Source organism: Aotus nancymaae, unplaced genomic scaffold, assembly GCF_030222135.1.
Source record: "Aotus nancymaae isolate 86718 unplaced genomic scaffold, 86718_ANA_hifiasm-v0.15.2.pri h1tg000059l, whole genome shotgun sequence".
Taxonomy (NCBI): Eukaryota; Metazoa; Chordata; class Mammalia; order Primates; family Aotidae; genus Aotus; species Aotus nancymaae.
The window spans coordinates 32,713,509-32,732,845 of NW_026988473.1; the positions used below are offsets into that span (position 1 = coordinate 32,713,509).

At 35.0% G+C, this 19,337-nt stretch overlaps 1 protein-coding gene across 3 annotated transcripts in view; it reads right to left on the reverse strand.

The window, feature by feature from the left end:
* The window catches only part of METTL15 (methyltransferase 15, mitochondrial 12S rRNA N4-cytidine), a 308,377-nt gene that overhangs the window by 56,324 nt on the left and 232,716 nt on the right, over positions 1 to 19,337 (reverse strand). For 2 of the 3 annotated variants that reach the window (XR_010338340.1, XR_010338341.1), the window contains one exon: positions 16,846 to 16,974. The exons of the other annotated variant lie outside the window; for it this stretch is intronic. The gene's annotated coding sequence lies outside the window, so the exon portion shown is untranslated. The remainder of the gene's footprint in view (positions 1 to 16,845; positions 16,975 to 19,337) is intronic. 3 annotated transcript variants of the gene reach the window in all.

Here is a 19,337-nt window from a genome sequence, read left to right on the forward strand (position 1 = left end):
TAAAATACCTAGAAATACCGCTAACAAGGAAAATGAAGAATCTCTTCAAAAAGAACTACAAACCACTGCTCAAGGAAATGAGAAGACACAAACGAATGGAAAATATTGTGAAAATGGCCATACTGCCCAAAGTAATTTATAGATTCAATGCTATTCCCATTAAACTACCATTGATACTCTTCACAGAATTAGAAAAAAACTATTTTAAAATTAATATGGACCAAAATAGAGCCTGGATAGCCAAGACAATCCTAAGCAAAAAGACAAAGCAGGACGCATTGTGCTACCTGACTCTAAACTATACTACAAGGCTACATTAATTAAAACAGCATGGTACTAGTACAAAAACAGACACATAGACCAATATAACAGAATAAAGATCTCAGAAATAAACCTGCACACCTACAATCATCTTAACTTTCTTCAACAAACCTGACAAAAGCTAGCATAGTTTTCATAATTGAATTTGAGAGGTGGGTGTGCCAAAGCATTAATTAAAATAGTTTCTATGTATTTCCAACAATCATTTGAAATGGGAGTTTAAACTAAAGACTAGTAAAGCTACAGCAGTTCTTCATAGCATGTGCTGTAAAATATTCATCATGTGAGATTTTCATAGGTGTTAACACTTCAAATGTGTTCTAAGGTATAGTGATTTTGGGAAGATATAAATTTAGAGTCAAACAGAATTTGTTGGTATTGCATTTTACTGCAGATCTTCCCAGAGCCCTTAATGTTCTTATATGCTTTTAAACACACCAAAAGGAGAATATTATATGGAACATTTTCCATATTTATTTGGCCACAAAAACATCTGTGCACTAAGTACTTTGAGAAAAAAGTGTTCTGTGGAACAGAAGACTGAGCAAAATTACTCTGAATGGAATTGAGAAAAAAGTAAATTGTAGTTAAGGTCAAATGGGAAAACCAAGTCAAAGTAAGTTAGATCAACTTTAATGGTCACATAGGCAAGTAATGCATGTCTTGAAATCTTGCTTTTAATTTCAATTCCTTATTTATCTCTTTAAAAACAGTGATTGATCTATAATCTTGTTAGTGCATTGCTCTAAATAAAAGTAATATTTGGCAGACTGTGAACTTAATCTCATCATGACATGCTTTTGAGGAGAGCATATATATAGTGAAAAAGTCCTGGAATAGGAGTTAGGACAAAGTGGCCAGCTTTGCCACTAGCTAGTTTGTGAGCTTAGAACATTAACCCAGCTTTATGAGCTTTTGTTGGTACATCACAGATGTACAACCAATGTTTGTTCAATGAATGATTTAAACTAGATGTTCAGAAACTTTTAAATCATTCTTATTTTGTATCATATATGGACTTGAAGAAGATCTAACCAGCTTTTCTATGATTGGTCTTACAAATACTAAGCTCCGATACAATCATAATCTCTAAGATTCACAGTATTTTTAATAATGATGCTATTAAGAGGAAGACAGATCATTATTCAACTTCTTATTAACAATACAAAAATAAATGTGTCTCTGTCCTGTCTTGCCTGGACAGACATTTGTGCTCCAAGGATCAGGGGTCTTGCTCATCTACATTTTCTACATTATCTCTGCAGTGCTACATTGGCCTATGATTTATTTGTCTTCTACAATACAGGTGTTTAACCTGGCGTTACGAAGACTCAAAGGGTCTGTTATGGTCTGAATGTTTGTATTCCCTCAAAATGTATATGTTGAAACCTAATCACCAATGTGATGGTGCTGGGGGTGGGGGCCACTGGGAGATGATCAGGCCACAAGAGCTCCACCCTAACAAATGGGATGAATGCCCTTATAAAATCATCCCCAGAGAGCTGTCTTGCCCCTCCCACCATATGAGGATACAGTAAGAAGGTGCCATCTATAAACCAGGAATTAAGTCCTAACCTGACACCAAATCTGCTGGATTCTTGATCTTGGATTTCCCAGCCTCTAGAACTGTGAGTAGTACATATCTGTTATTTATAAACTATCCAATTTATGGTATATTTTGTTATAGTAGTAACAACTATTTATGGTAATTTTTTGTTATATTAGACAGAATGAATTATGGCAGGATTCTTGGACCCCATGGAATTGTGTGTAACAATTACTTTTTATGTGGGCACATTTATTTTTCTGGAGAGAGACTCCGTAGCTTTAAATAAATTTCCAAAAGATATCTTCAATCCCTCAAAAAGTTAAAAAATTATTGTGTATAGGTCTTATTTTCAGGTTTTTTTTTTTCCTGTAGATCTTCTCTGTGGTCATGTTTTCTAAAGTTTTTGAAGAGTACATGAAGAACAAAGCAAGCTGTAAACTAAAGCTTATGTTTAACACAGTGGTCTAAGTTATTGCTACAGTAATTTACCCATCATCAGAATGTATAGGAGCAGAAAGCATAGGATACAAAAACAGCGTTGTTCAAAAAAATGAAGCTATTTAGAGGCATTTTTTACTCCTCTTTGCTTCCCCAAGCTTCTGCCCCTGCATAAGGAAAAATAAAATTGCAAGAAAAATGTCCTAATGATATGTTATAAAAACAGTTATGCCATTATTGGCAAAAAATGATATAACAACATTATCCCATTTCTTTGTCATGTTCCTGAAGTCCTTAAAAAGAAGCATTTCTATGAAATGGTCCTGTGTCATCAGAGTATCTATGACATAGTTCATTGTGTGTAGTTTTTATGAGATTTCTGGGAAAACCTATCCATGGGATAATTGGGCAATATTTCACCTAATCCTGACTAATTTTGGTCATATATTATTTCCTATATGCTCCTAAGTACCAAGACCCAAGTTATTAACCCCTATTCTAGATTCAAATCCCACATATACATACACCTCTGAACATCATTGTGTGACACTGATGATAAAATGTGGATGATAATGATAGCTAACACTGATTTAGTATTGAGTATGTGCCTCACAGAAAGCTTTTGACGTCATTACTATTATTAACAAATTTACAGACAAGGAAACTAAATTGTAGAAAAGTTAGGTAACTTATCCTGTAGCATAGAGCTAGCAAGTGGCTAAAGCAGGACTCACACTCAGTCATATTCCAGCACTGATCATGCTATTTGGCCCAGGTGGTTAGTGTCAGACTTGAACTGAATTAAAGAACACCCAAGCCAGTGTCCACTGGAGGATCCACCAGAGAATTGCTGGGTATGTCTGGAAAACCCCCCACACATCTGCTGTCAGAAATGTCAAATGACTGAAAGTAGAGATCTTACAGTAACATTTAAATTGACTCCTGAACAATGAATAGAAGATGGATAAACAATAAGCAAGAATGTTCCAGGCAGACACAATGATTTCTTTTCCTTTGGGTGGATGGTACTGGAGGCTACTCTGTTTCTGGTAAAATAACTCAGAAACAGAAAGTCAAATATTTAAAAAAATATTTTCATAGTGAAATAACTCAGAAACAGAAAGTCAAATATTACAACTTTCACTTATAAGTGGGAGCTAAATAATGTGTACCTACAGGCATGGAGAATGGAATTACAGACACTGGAGACTCAGGAGGCTGACAAAGTGGGAGAGGGTGAGAGACAAGAAATTACTTATTGGGTACAATGTGCACAATTTGGCTATGGCTACACTAAAAACCCAGACATCATCACTATGTAATATATCCATGTAACAAAACTGCATTTGTATCCCCTAAGTCTAAAAATTAGACTACAAATTAAAATTTTAAAAAGTTAAAAATGTTAAAATTAAAAAAAGAAGTTAAGCATTTAAATACAGCTCTTGCTTCTGGACCCTTGCATCTGGCCACTGCCTCTGGAAGTGACAGAAGCAAGGGTCCAGAAGCAAGAGCCAAAGTTGGGAAATTCCAAGTGATGAGTGTCACTAGAGTTCAAGGTAGGAGTGGTAGTGAGAGATGACAATGCAAAAGTAGTAAGTAGGTGTATATCCAGAAGGACATTGGGTGACATTTAAGGATTTAAACTTTATCCTGAAGTCAGAGAAGCAATGGAGACTATAAATTGGATAGGGAGTAGTGATTAGACCTACTTTGGCTTCAGAGCAGAGAAGAAATGAGAGAGAGCCAAGGCTGAATGACAGCAAGGGGATCAGCTAGGAGGCTGTTTCAGCAATCCAGGCTATGGAAAGGAAATGCACTGGAAAGATATTTAGGAGGCAGAATTCACAGGTTGGATTGACTTGTTGCCACTGATGAGGGAAAGGAAGGAAGCAGAATGACATTCCAGGTTCTGGCTTAGTTGGCTATTGTTTAATGGTGACGTTCCCTAATACGGAGACCTGAGTAATAGAAACAAATCTGTTCACACTTTTTTGACCTATCTAGAATATTTCATAAAAGTTCTAGAAACTACCAAAACACTCTTGAATAAGTTTTAGAAGACTTTATGCACACAAACAGAATGCTTGCTTCAGGTGACAGTTTTTATATTTCTTTTACATTCACTGACAAGAAAAAAAAAATAAGTCACTAAGTACATTTCTAAAAGTATGTTTTTATAGCTTAAAATTATTTTTTCATAGAGATCTTGAATTACAATGAAAGTAAAATAAAGTTGTTGCAGCGTGACTTATCTGAGCTATCTTTGAAGTATCTTGCTACGGAAGTAATTTGGCCTGAAGAGCTTATGAATTACAAAGGAATAATGGTTCTTTTTTTTGGCTAAATGAGGGTTAAGTCTTCATCAAAGCCAAATAAGTGCTTCCCTCTGGAGTTCAGCAAGGGCCAAGTGTAGGTCTGCTGTACACTCTGAAGGCATTCAGTTATTTATCCCTGTGTGTGGGCTTGTATAGGCTTCACTGGTATTGCTGCTTACAATTTTCATTGAAAAGAAAGACTGGAAAAGTTAAATACGTGAGATAGAAATCATTAAAACAATTACTCACTAAAAGCACAGAGATAAAAACAGTATGGTCAATAAAAGGAAAAAACATAAATCACACAAATATGAGAGAGGACCAGAAAGTTCTCTTCTCTAAATTTGAAAAAATTAAAATGATGAAACAAATTCTGAGTAATAATTACTAAAAAATAGATTAAGGGATTATTTCTTAATGGAAGTCTATGGGTAAAGTCCCCTCCAGATGATTGATTACCCCAGGCAGGTATTTGTGGACAGCAGTCATAGGCAACTGATTCTTCTTTCAGGCAAGTCATAATGATTCCAGTAAAGATAATCAATTCCCTAACTTAGGCATTTTATTAAATTGAAACCACAAACATGGCAGTCTCACATCCACTGAAATCAGTAGATTTTAGTCAAAATTAAAATGATAACATTTGCCACTGGCATGTCATTTATTTTAGGGAGAATTATGTCAAGTACGAATCTATCTTTCGCTCTAATGAAAACTTGCCGGCTATTTTTAAAACAGATTGGTAATGACTTCTTCTTGACAGCTGTCACATGCACTAATTTTTGTTCACCACATAGACTTAATGTCCTTTGTCCAATGGCAATCTTGTGATTAACAAGACAAGTAAGTCACTGCTCTTGAGTGTTTTCAGTTCCCTTCAATTCAATGGTGTTTGAGGCTGGTTACAGGGGAAACACTTGTTTTTCCAGTTTCAGTCTTCTGAAAACACATTGTTGCGGTTAGGACGAATTACAAGACCCATCTAAATTTAGCAAACATTTTCATTCCCTTGACCAAGCCCACCCACAATAGTGGATGGCACTTTGTTTTTAGCCACATTCATCTGGGTAATGTAAACCCCTCAGGTTCTGCATAGTCCACTGAGCAAGAAAGCTGAATGCAGAAATGTCAGGAAAATATGTAACCTTTGGACCTAAAGAGGGGTGAGAGAGAGGGGTTAACTCAGACTCCACTGACAAATTAAAGTTGGTTTTAAACTGTTTCTCAACTTATCCACATCAGATCTCCTTTGTTTGCTCAGAAAGCGGCTGGAAGCATGACTAATTAGGGGAAACCAGCTTGATGTTTACCTGAGGTGCTGGACTCAGCAAACTCTATGGTTCACATCTGAGTGGGACGTCAGTCCAAGGTGTCATATCTCCCCTCTATGTTAATAGCTTTGAGTGCAGTCATGCTTTCTTAAAGGTTTAAAAAATGTAAAAGCTTAAAGTGGAGCTTGGGTGACTGAAGTTGAATGGAAGCTGCCTTGTTTGGTATATGGTTGCCACAGAGAGAAAAAAAGAGAAAATATGCTTTAAAAATGCTACACATAGTAGATGATCAGTAAATGATGGCTGAATAAATAAACTGTAACCACCAAAATAAAAGGCCAAATCTGTCATCCCAAATCAAATCTGTATGGCGAGATTTCTCTTTCTTTATTGCTTAACTGCAGGGAAGAATGTAAGGCGGGGGAGAAAAAAGGGTGATCTAAGATTAGACAAATCCAGCTAATTGCAATAATTTCTGTAAAGACATTATCTTAAAAGTTCATATAAGTATTACATATTATGTTGTGGTATATAGACACTTATTTTATGGCTTCAGGTATTCCCTTGCTAAATAGTTTGAGAGACACGACAATCTGTCATTCTGATCATGTTAACCCAAGAAAAGTTTAGAAAAATACTTTGGGGTTTTTTTTTCTTGTATATTTGTTTGAGTTCTTTGTAGATTCTGGATATTAGCCCTTTGCCAGATGGGTAGCTTGCAAAACAATTTTCCTATTCTGTTGGTTGCTGGTTCACCCTAATGACAGTTTCTTTTGCTATGCAGAAGCCCTTAAGTTTAATTAGATCTCATTTGTCTATTTTGGCTTTTGTTGCCATTGCTTTTGGTGTTTTAGTCATGAAGTCCTTGCCTATGCCTATGTCCTGAATGGTAAATTAGTTCAACCATTGTGGAAGACAGTGTGGTGATTCCTCAAGGATCTAGAAATAGAAATACCATTTGACCCAGCAATCTCATTACTGGATATATACCCAAAGGATTATAAATCATTCTATTATAAAGACACATGCACACGTATGTTCATTGTGGCACTGTTTACAATAGTAAAGACTTGGAACCAACCTAAATGCCCATCAAGGATAGACTGGATAAAGAAAATGTGGCACATATAGACCATGGAATACTATACAGCCATAAAAAAGGATGAGTTCATGTCCTTTGCAGGGACATGGATGAAGCTGGCAACCATCATTCTCAGCAAACTGACACAAGAACAGAAAACCAAACACCGCATGTTCTCACTCATAAGTGGGTACTGAACAATGAAAACACACAGACACAGGGAGGGGAACATCACACACTAGAGTCTGTCAGGGGGTGGGTGGCTAGGGGAGGGATAGCAGGGGGTGGGGAGATTGCAGAGGGATAACATCAGGAGAAATACCTAATGTAGGTGACAGGAGGATAGATGCAGCAAACCACCATGGCATATGTATACCTATGTAACAATCTTGCAAGATCTGCACATGTATCCCAGAACTTAAAGTAAAATAAAAAAAGAAAAAGAAAAAGACTTTGTGAATGACTTAATACCTAACTTGAATTTATGCATCCCAATATTTGTGCAAATTATACATAAAAATTTTTTAAATTTTATTTTTGGCATTTCATTATCAATAAGGAGATGAATTTTGATGGTAGATTAGATAGCTTTTATACCTTAATATATGGAATTTATGTTAAGAAAGAAAGGTATGTAACAAAGTAAATGTGTATTAACCACTTGTGTGTGTATAAGGTGTGTATATGTCTCTACTATACTGTAGAATTAGAGGTTATAACAATTAGCTAATATTCTAATATATATGCGATAAAGACAAACGATTGTTTAAAAACCCTCCTGAAAATGAGACACATTGATTGTTCTGTCTTATCTGTCCCAGGAGCTCCTAGGTGACTCTACCACAGTCCCTGTTATCCTGTGACCTGCTGGTACTGGGAGATCCCTAGGGAGGACGTTGGAACATCTGGAGGCTGGAAAATGGCAACATAAAGGGAGGCTCTACCCAGCTTTGAATCCAGGCAATCCTGTTGGAAACAAAAGCAAGCGCTGGAATCTCCCAGAGAAGTTGATTATAATCCAGACATTATTCTTAATTTGAACGACCCTTTGCAGCAGAAGAATATGCAAGTGTTGGGCGCATATTGATTTCCACTGGAAATTTATTGTGTGACTCTTATTACAAGCAGATATGGGACTTGGCAGACCCAGAAGGTAAAGGGTCAGTATTAGACAGATCAACGAGACAGAAAATCAACAAGGAAATCCAAGATTTCAATGCAGATCTGGATGAAGCGAACTTAATAGACATTTACAGAACTCTCAACCCCAAATCCACAGAATATACATTCTTCTCAGCACCACATCGCACTTACTCTAAAGTCATCCATATAATTGGAAGTAAATCACTCCTCAGCAAATGCAAAAGAACAGAAATCATAATGAACAGTCTCTCAGACCACAGTGCAATCAAATTAGAACTCAGGATTAAGAAACTAGCAAACAGTATCATTTTGCCATCCCTATTCCTTAACACAGTGCTTGACTCCAAGGAAGTGCTCAAGAAAAGTTTGCTGACTGGCACTCGCCTGAAAATCTGAATCTAATCTCTTGTGCTTTACCTAACACCAAACACAAAATATAAAAAATTCTGAGTCCCCAAATTCTGAAAGCAGAATCAGGTCCCTTCTGAAGCAGAAGGGAATTGTGGGCAAAGAATAAATGTCAGGTGATGGCAGAGAATTCTGCGTATACGATAAACTTGTGTAAGAAACTCTCCAAAAATTGATTTTATTAAATTTTATTGTAATTATGACTGATTAGTAAGGATCAGCTCATCATTACTGCAGATTTCAAAAACTGTTGTGTACAGTAGGGAGAAATCAGCCATTGTGGAATCTTAAATATGATTGTTTTGAATGAATGGTTTAATTCATTAAGCTTATACTTAATAAGTGTATATTATGTATCAGACATCATGGTGTGTATAGAAAGATAAGTGACACATGACTGTTTCATAGCCCAGGAGAGAGACCAGCACAAACTACCAATTACAGAAAAGGAATTAAACAAAGGTAAGGATTTTGTTGAAAAAGCCATAGGAGCCACTTCCAGTAGAGAGCAGCAATAATGTCTTTAAAAAGATGAAGAATCATTAGTATCTTTATGTGCACAACTCTTTTTCAGTGGAGAATCTTGTCATGAGATAAATCTAGTACCTTCAGTGCATGAGGACCTCCAAGTAGAGGAAGATTTGAACTGAAAGTATCCGTGAAACATTTTAAGAATTTTTTAGTATTGAGAACTTTCATTCTCTGCCATCTCCAAGACCACACACCTTTTTAATAAATTGCATCTCCCCATCTTGTGAGCCAGAGCATGTGAGTGAAATAACAAAAAGAGGACAGAAAAGAAAATTAGGCCAAATACGACTCAATATGACTGTTAGAGCTGTGCAAATTGAACGATGCCGAAGTTCGCACACATTCCTCAGCATTTGTATTGTGAATGAAAGCTTTTCTAACTCTTCCTGCTCCTTCTTAACTTCCTTTATGGAGATATTTTTCTTTGTTAACCATCTGTTAATTAACAGAAATAGAACTTTTACATGTCATAGAGCCTGTGACAACAAAACATAATTGCTCAAGATTGTTCCTTCCTTCCCTTACTGTCTTCTCTTCTCCCCTTCTGTCTGCCCTGTCACTTCTTTCATTAATCTTTGGGCAAAACATGACACACAAAAATCATAAGGAACAAACCCTACTCACAGGATGCTCAGCCTAATGGAAAAGTCAGATACATTTAAAACTACACACATACACATACAAACACACACACACACACACACACATATTTAAAAAACAAAACAGGATAATGGATGGAGGAGAAGCAGTTGCACTGTTTGGGAGATAATTTCAAGGAAGGCTTCCCAGAGGAATAACACCTAAGAAAGAATAATGTGGTTGTAGAGACAACCTTCAAGATGATTTCCAGTGATCTTCACCTTCTGGTGTTCACATCCTTATGTAGTCTCTTCCTATGGTGAACCAGGCCATCTAAGTGACCAAAAGAGTACTGCAGAAGTAATGGTGTATAATTTCCAAGGGTAGATCATAAAAGGCATCATAGCTTCTGCCTTGGTGTTGGCGAGATCACTTGTTCTGAGAGAAGGTAGCCTCCATGCTGTGAAAACTGTCAAGTAACCCTATGGATAGGCCCAGGTGGAGAGGCTGCCTGCCAACAGCCAGCCCCAGTCTGCCAGCCATGGGTCATGTTATCATTTTGGAGATAGATCCTCCAGCCAGCTAAGCCTTCAGATAGCTCCAGCTGGCATCTAACATCAACCCCAAGCCAGAAATGCCTAACTGAGCCACTTCCAAATTCTTGACCTATAGACACCCTGAACAATAATAAATGATTATCATTTCTTTAAACTACTAAGTTTGGGGGTAATTTGCTATTCAGGATTTTCATTTTTAAAGGCTAAATAATAATTCATTGTATGTATATACCACATTTTCTTTATCCATTCATTCATAAATGGACATTTAAACTACTTCCACCTCTTGTAACTTTTTGGAATAATGCTGCAATGAGCAAGAGTGTGTAAATACCTCTACAAGATACTGTTTCCAATTCCTTTAAATATATATTCAAAAGTAAGATTGATGGTGTAAGGCCGGTTGCCTCGCCGGGAGCTAGGACATGCCCACCCCTTCCCCACCTAGAAACCACATCACCACTCCATGCCCACTTCTGCACTCAGCACGCAAATCTGCACCTAGCCGACCGTTGAAAAACCCTGCCAAAATTTAAAAGAAACCCTGCCGAAACCTGCCCAATAGCATTTTGCCCCATCCAGGTCCCACTCCCCCTGGGCGGCTCGCTCACCGGAAATCCCGCCTACCTGCCAATAGCAGCTGGTCCCGTCCACACCCTACTTCCCCACAACCAATCAAAACACCTCCACTCCCTATAAAACCCCACATCTAAAAAAGTCGGGTGCGACTTCTCCGGCCCCATCCTGTCCGACCACAGAACGTCACCCAGGAGCCAATTAAATTTCTTCATTTCAATAACTGGCCTCAGTTGCCTCATTCAAACGTCGCTTGCTTCATTTAAACCTTACAGAAGGATCATATCGCAATTTTATTTTTAATTTTTTGATAAACTTCCAGGCTGTTTTCCATAATGGCTGCACCACTTTACATTCCCACAAAAAGTGCACAGGCATTCCAATTTCTCGACATCTTTGCCAACAATGCTGGTTTTTTTTCTGTTTTGTTTTGTTTTTTCAGTTGTCATTCTAATGATTGTCAAGTGATATCTTATCATGATTTTGATTTGTATCTCCCTAATGAATAGTGATGTTGAACATATTTTCATAAGTCTATTAGCCATTTGTTTATCTTCTTTAGAGAAATGTCTATTCAGGTACTTTGCCCAGTTTTTAATTGGTTATTTGTTTTTTGTTGTTGTTGAGTTGTAGATCTTTATATATTCTGGATATTAATCCCTTTTCAAATAATGTGATTTGCAAATATTTTTTTCCATTACATAGTTTGCCTTTTCCCTCTGTTGTTTCCTTTGATGTGCAAAAGTTTTTAAGTTTCATGTAGTACCATTTGTCTGCTTTTGCTTTTGTTGCTTTTACTTTTGGTGTCATATCCAGTAAATCACTGCCAAATCAAATATCATGAGCTTTCCCCTATATTTTCTACTGGCACAGTTTCACATCTTATGTCAAATCTTTACTCTCATTTCCCATGTCATTTGCTGACGAGACTGTCCTTTCTGCATTATATAGCCTTGGCACCCTTGTTGAAGATCATTTGACCATATACCAGAGGGTCTATTTCTGGACTTTCTGTTCTGTTCCATGAGTCTATATGTCTGTCTTTATGCCAATTCTACACTGTTTTAATTACTTGAGCCTTATAACTTGTTTTGAGATCAGGAGTGTGAGGCCTCCAGCTTTTTCTTTCTCAAAATTGCTTTGGCTTTTCAGGGTATTTGTGATTCCATATGAATTTTAGAATATTTTTATTTCTTTGAAAAGTGTCATTGTGATTTTGATAGAGATTGCATTGAATCTGTAGAATACTTAGGGTAGTATGGACATTTTTAACAATATTTTCTTGTAATCCATGAACACAGAATGTCTTTACATTTGTTTCTTTTATTATTTCTTTCAGCAATGTTTTATAGTTTTTAGTGTAAAATATTTTACTTCCTTGGTTAAATTTATTCCTAAGTGTTTTATTCTTTTAATGGTATTATAAATTGGATTATTTTCTTAATTTTTTTTGCCTTGTTCCATGTATAGAAATTCAATTGATTTTGTGTGTTGTTTCTGTATCATGCAACTTTCTTGAATTCATTGATTAATTCTAACAGGTTTTTCTTGTGTGGGATCTTTAGTATTTTCTACATACAAGATTACAATTTGTAAATAGAGATAATTTCACTTCTTCCTTTTCAACTCTGATACATTTTATTTATTTTTCTTGGTTAATTGCTCTGGCTAAGACTTCCAGTACTATACTGAATAAAAGTGGTGAGAGTGAGCATCTTTGCCTTATTCCTGATTGTGGAGAAAAAGATCATTAGAGGAAAAGATGTTAGTTTTTTACCACTATTATGTTAGCTATGAGAAGTTTATATATGGCACTTACTATGTTGAGGTAATTTTCTTCTATTCCTAGTTTGTCCCGTATTTTTATCACAAAATAGTGTTGAGTTTCCTCAAATGCTTTTTCTGCATCAATTGATATGATCATATAAGCTTTGTCCTCCATTCTGTTAATGCAGTATATTGCACTGACTTTCATTTGTTGAACCACACCTGCATGGCAGGACTAAATCCCACTTTATTATAGTGTAAAATCCTTTTAAAGTATTTACTAGTATTTTATTGAGGAAATTTGTCCCAATATTCCTCAGGGTTATTAATATGTAGTTTTCTTTTCTTGTAGCATCTATGTCTGATTTTGGTATCAGAGTAACCAAAAAATGAGTTTGGAAGCATTTCCTCCTCTTCAGTTTTTTGAAAAAATTTCAGAAGGACTGGTGTTAATTTTTCTTTAAATGTTTTCTAGAATTCTCCAGTAAAGCCATCTTGTCCTGGGCTTTTCTTTGTTGGGAGATTTTGAATTACTGATTCAAACTCCCTACTAGTTATAGGTCTGTTCGGGATTTTTACTTTTTTATAATTCTATTTTGGTAGTTTGCATGGTTCCATAAATATATCCATTTCTTCTAGGTCATTCAATTTTTTGGTATATAATTATTCATAGTATTATATCAGGATCTTTTTTTTTCAATTTCGGTGGCATTAGTTGTGATATATCCTCTTTCATTTCTGAAGTTTGTTATTTGATCTTTTGACTAGTTAAGGGTTTGTCAATTTTGTTGCTCTTTTCAAAAAACAGCACTTAGTTTCATTGATTTTTATCTCTTGTTTTTATATTATCTATTTTATTTATTTCTACTCTAATATTTATTAGTTCATTTCTTTAGCTAACTTTGGGTTTATTTTGTTCTTTTTCTATTTCTCTGAGGAATATAGTTAAGTTGTTTATTTCAGATCTCTTTTTTAACATAGGTTTTTATTATTATAGCCTTCCAAAGCTCTTAGTACTGCATTTGCTGTATCCTGTAAGTTTGGGTATGCTGTGTTTTACTTTTTATTTTTATCAAGATATTTTCGAATTCCCTTGTTATGTCTTCTTTGACCCACTGATTCTTCAACAGTGTTGTTCTTAATTTTCCTGTACTTGTAAATTTCATGGCTTACTTCTGCTCTTCATTTTTAGTATTATTTCACTATAGTTGGAAAAGGTATTTGGCATTGCTTCAATCTTCTTAAATTTGTTAGGACTGATTTTGTGATCTAACATGTAATCTATTTGAGAGAATGTTCTGTGTGTATTAGGGAAGAATGTACATTGTGTTGCTATTGGGTGCAGTGTTACATATGTGTCTATTAGGTACAATTGGTCTATAATGTTGTCCAGATCTTCTGTCTCCTTATTAAGCATCTGTCTGGTTGTTCTATCCACTACTGAAAATAGAGTGTCCTAATATTAATGTGTTACCATTTATTTCTCCCTTCAATTCTTGTCAATATTTGCTCATATGTTTGGGTGCTCTGATGTTAGATATATATGCATTTATCATTGTTATATCTTCTTGGTGAATTGATTTTTATATCATTATATAATGTTTTCTTTGTCTCATGCAACAATTTTAAACTTAAAGTCTGTTTTTTTCTGATGTAAGTATGATCACCTTGTTCTCTTAATTACCATTGTCATGGAATATCATTTTTCATCCTTTTGCCAATGTTTATAATGAGTCTCTTGTATACAGTTCATAGTTGCATTTTGTTTCTGTTTTTATCCATTCAGTCTGGGGCATTTAATTTATTTATATTAAAGTAATTACTGAGAGGGAAAGATTTAAAACTGCCATTTTAAACTGCTTTTTGTATAACTTGTTATTTTGTCATTCTTTACCCTCTTACTGCCTTCCTTTGTTTTGCTGATTTTTTTGCAGTGACATGCTTGATTCCTTTCTCATTTTCTGTGTATATCTTCTATAGGTATTTACTTTGTGGTTACCATGGAGATTATATAAAATATTTTATAGTTATAATAATCTATTTAAAACTGGTAACAACTTCAATCAGATACAAAACTCTAGTCATTTATTTCCTCCATAATTTTTAAAAATATTTTATATCCATTAACATAATTTTACAGTTATGGGTATTTATTATGCTTTTCTTTTAAATTCTGTGCCAAAATCAAAAGTGATTTATGAGACTTCTGGTTCCAAAAGGGCACCATAGAAGTACTGACCTTATTTCCTATCCCCTCACACACACACACAGAATTAAAAACAAAAATGTACTGTCAAGATTATCATCACCTACAAAAAAATGAATATTATTAAAATGACCATACTGCCCAAAAAAATATACAGATGCTATTTCTATCAAACTACCAATAACATCCTTTGAAGAATTAGAAATAACTATTTTAAAATTCATATAGAACTTCATATAGAACAAAAAGGTCCAAAGAGCCAAGACAATTCTAAGCAAAAAGAACAAAGACGGAGGCACCATGTTACCCAACTTAAAACTATACTACAAGGCTACAGTAATGAAAACGGCATGGTAGTAGTATAAAAACAAACACATAGACTAATGGAACAAAATAAAGAGCTCAGAAATAAGGCTGCATACCTACAACTATTTAATCTTTGACAAAGCTGAAAAAAACAAGCAATGGATAAAGACTCCTTAGTCAACAAATGGTGCTAGGATAACTAGCTAGCCATATGCAGAAGGTTGAAACTGGATTCCTTCTTACACCATATACAAAACCATCTTAAGACGCATTAAAAACTTAAATGTAAAACTCAAAGCAATACAAGTCTGAAAGATAACCTAGGCATACCATTAAGGACATAGGAATGCGCAAAGATTTCATGACAAAAATGTCAAAAGCAATTGCAACAAAAGCAAAAATTGACAAATTGGCTCTAATTAAACTAAAGAGCTTCTTCACAGCAAAAGAAACTACCAACAAATAGTTTGTTCTTCAAATAATATATAATACCTCTAAATTAACTTAACCAAAGAAGTGAAAGTTCTATACAAGGTTAACTATAATGACTCATGAAAGATATTGAGGAAGACACAATGAAATGGAAAGATATTCCATGTTAATGAATTACAAAAATTAATACAGAATCAATGCAATATCTTTCAAAATATCAATGTCATTCACAGAAATAGAAGAAAACTTTCCTAAAAAGTATATGGAACCACAAAAGAGCACATATAGCCAAAGCAATATACTGATCAAAAAATAACAAAGCTGGAAGCATCATGTTACTTGACTTCCAAGTATGATACAAAGCTATGGTAAACAAATAAGCATGGTACTAGAATAAATACAGACACATAGACCAATGGAATGGAATAGGTAATCCAGATATAAATTCATACATTTATGCCAACTTATTTTTCACAGATTTTCTATAAAAAAGACAGGAAATAATGCTGATGAAGATGTGGAGAAAGGGGAACACTAGTACACCATTGGTGGATATGTAAATTAACACAGTCACTGTGGAAAACTGAAGTTTTCTCAAAAAGAAAAACAAAAATAGAACTACTGTATGATACAGCAATTCTACTACTGGATATATATCTCAAAGAAAAGAAATCAATGTATCAAAGAGATATCTGTACTCCCACATTTATTGCAGCACTATTCATAATAGCCAAAATATAAAATCAAAATAAGTGTCCATCACTGGATTAATAGATAAAGTAAACATGATATATAGACATCATAGAATATTATTTAGTCATAAAAAATGAAATCCTGTCATTTGTAGCAGCATGAATGGAACCGGAGGGAATTATGCTAGATAAAATAAGCCAAGCAGAGAAAGAAAAATATTGCATGTTCTCACTCATATGTGGGAGTTAAGTGGATCTCCTGAAAGCTTTAGTATAGATTGGTGGTTATCAAAGGCCAGGAAAGATAGGGAAGATGGGGGAAATGAAGTGTGGTTGATTAATGAATAGAAACATACAGTTTGATAAACAGGACCTAGTGTTTGATAGATCAGTATGGTAACTACAGTTTACAATAACTTATTCTATATTTTAAAATAGCTAGAAGAAAATAATTCAGATGTTTCTAGCATAAAGACAAATATTTAAGGCAATGAATATCCCAATTTCACTGATTTGATCTTTATAAATTATATGAACCTATTAAATTGTTAACATGTACCTCCAACATATAAATACCTATTATGTATTAATAAGGAAATAAAATTTTCAAAAGTGATTTATGCACTACCATTATTGTGTTACAGGATTCTGTATTTGTTGATATATTTACCTTTTCCAGAGATTTTTATTTTTCTCTTATACCTTGGTGTTGCTGTCTCATGTCTTTCTTTTAACTTTAAGGACTCTAGCACTTCTTGCAAGACAGGTCTAGTTTTGATGAACTTCAGCTTTTGTTTATCTAGGAAGATAACAAAAGAAGATATTTCTCCTTCATTTTTGAAGAATACTTTTGCCAGTTATAGTATTCTTGTTTGGCAGGTTGTTTATTTTCAGCACCTTGATTGTATAATCCCATTCCCTAATGTTTTGGCTGAGAAATCTACTAATAATTTATGGAATTTCCTTGCATATGACAAGTCAATTTTCTCTTTCTGTTTCCAAATTCTCATTGTCTTTGCCTTTGGACAGTTTGATTATAATGTATCTTGTTGTGGACTTCTTTAGATTGCATATTTGGGAAGCTTACAACCATTATTTCCTCATATAAGCTCACTATTCTCTCTCTTTTCTCAATGTGTAAGTTTTATAATGCAATACTGGCCCACTTGATAGTGTCCCACAAGTCCCTTTGCTTTTTCTCCTTTCTCCTTTTTTATTTTTTGTGCTTTTGGCTTAATAATTTCTAAGTACCTGTCTTTGAGTTTGCTGATTCTTTCTTCTACTTGATTAAGTTTTCTGTTGGACCTCACAAGTGAATTTTTAAATTCAGTTATTGTATCCTTTAGCTTTTAGTTAAACAAAATTTTCATGATTTTGTTTAACTGCCTATATGCATTCTTATATAGCTCATAGAGGTTCCTTAAGATATTATTTTACATTGCTTTTAAAGAATTCATATGCCTTTGTTTCTTTCTGAGCAGTTTCTAGAGATTCATTTTGTTCCTTTGATTGAGCCATGTTTTCCTGCTTCTTCATATGTTTTGTTGTTATTGTTGCTGCTGGGATTTGGGCATTCGAAAAACAACCACCTCTCTCATTCTTTATAGACTGTTTTTGTACAGAGGAAGACACCAATCAGCCTGGCTAGAGATGCTAGAGTCCTCTCAACCATTTTTCAGGAATGTGTTTTCTCTGAGCTTGTGCATTTACTTTCCTAATTAGAGAGGTTTTCTGGTTTCTTTTTTAGAAGCCCATATCTTTTTTTCCAATGGTATCTGTCTGTATACTGCAGGTTTGTGAAATGTAGCAACAAGCTGCCTAGCTCTCCTTTATTTTTTCCTCAGTGGCTCCCATACATCTAAAGTATGCCAGTTCCCTGTCAACACTCCGAGTCAGATGAGACAGAAACCAGTCCCTCAGGCAGCCCCTGAAAAGCTGCAACATTGGACTACATTTCAGTCTTCTCTTTCCTGAGACAGAAGCCACAATTTGGACATTCTTTTTTTTCCTGATTACACTAAGCACTTAGCTGTGCTAGCTTGGAAGGAAGGGTTATCATGGGTGAAATGCAATGGCTTTTATTATCCATTTAAATGCAGCTATTCTTGGCTTTATGCTTGCTTGGGGTACTGTGACTTCTTAACTGATTTCTGGAGTTCTCGTAAAGAACTTTTGTACTATATATTGTTGTCAGGGTCTCTGGGGAGAAATGAGGGCTGGGGCATTTTATTCTGCCATCTTGCTCTGACATAGAGCTTTTAGATAAACTCTATTTAAATATGGGTTGGCAGAGCGTGCTGTGCCAATTTAGCCCCACCTTCATTCCTCCTCTTGTCTTATATATATAGCCTCAAATGATACAGAATTTTCTTACAGTCTCTTACAGACATTTTATAGCCGTGATTTTTAGTATTTTAAAATGCAATATCAACTACTTGCAGGAAGCCCTACTAGGTGGGCTCCTCTCTTTTTATGGGTGAAGGGACTTACTGCTTCATGAATGAGCTAATTCTACTGATGGCAGTTACAGTCTTCAGAAAATGAATTTTCATTTTTTCTTCTTTATTGAGCTGTAATCTGCTTTCTTTATAGTTTCTACTCATTGCTCCTAGTTCTACCCTTAGTAGAAATGAGAATCAAGCTTATTTGAGATTTTGTTTTTATTTTTAATTACACAGGGCAGTCTTTTATTTAAAGTTGGATATAATGCCTCACCATACTCTGGTCTGCTTCTGTATTAATATCCATAAGCTCTTCTGCCATATGGATTCAAGGCCTTCTCTCCATTCTTTTGCCCTCCACTGAGTCAAATTTGCTCCTGTTCTTAAATTTTTTTTTACAAAGGGACCCTTGAACTAAACCCAAGATTCCAGATGATGTGTGACCAGTGCAAAGTGGAAAGGAACAATTACTGCCTGAAATTAACTCATTGTACTCCTGATGATGGGGTCTTTACTTTATTTTTTATTATTTTTAAGCAGTTTGTTCAAGTTAAACTTCTGCTTTTTTAAAAATCCCTAATATATTTTTTTCACACACAATTATGCCAGTTCAAGTCTTCCTCATCCTATACTTATGAAGGAAGTACCACAATTTTCAGACTCAGAGTCCTAAATGAGGACTGTAATTAACATAGAAAGCAGGAGGTTTAAAGAAAAAAAG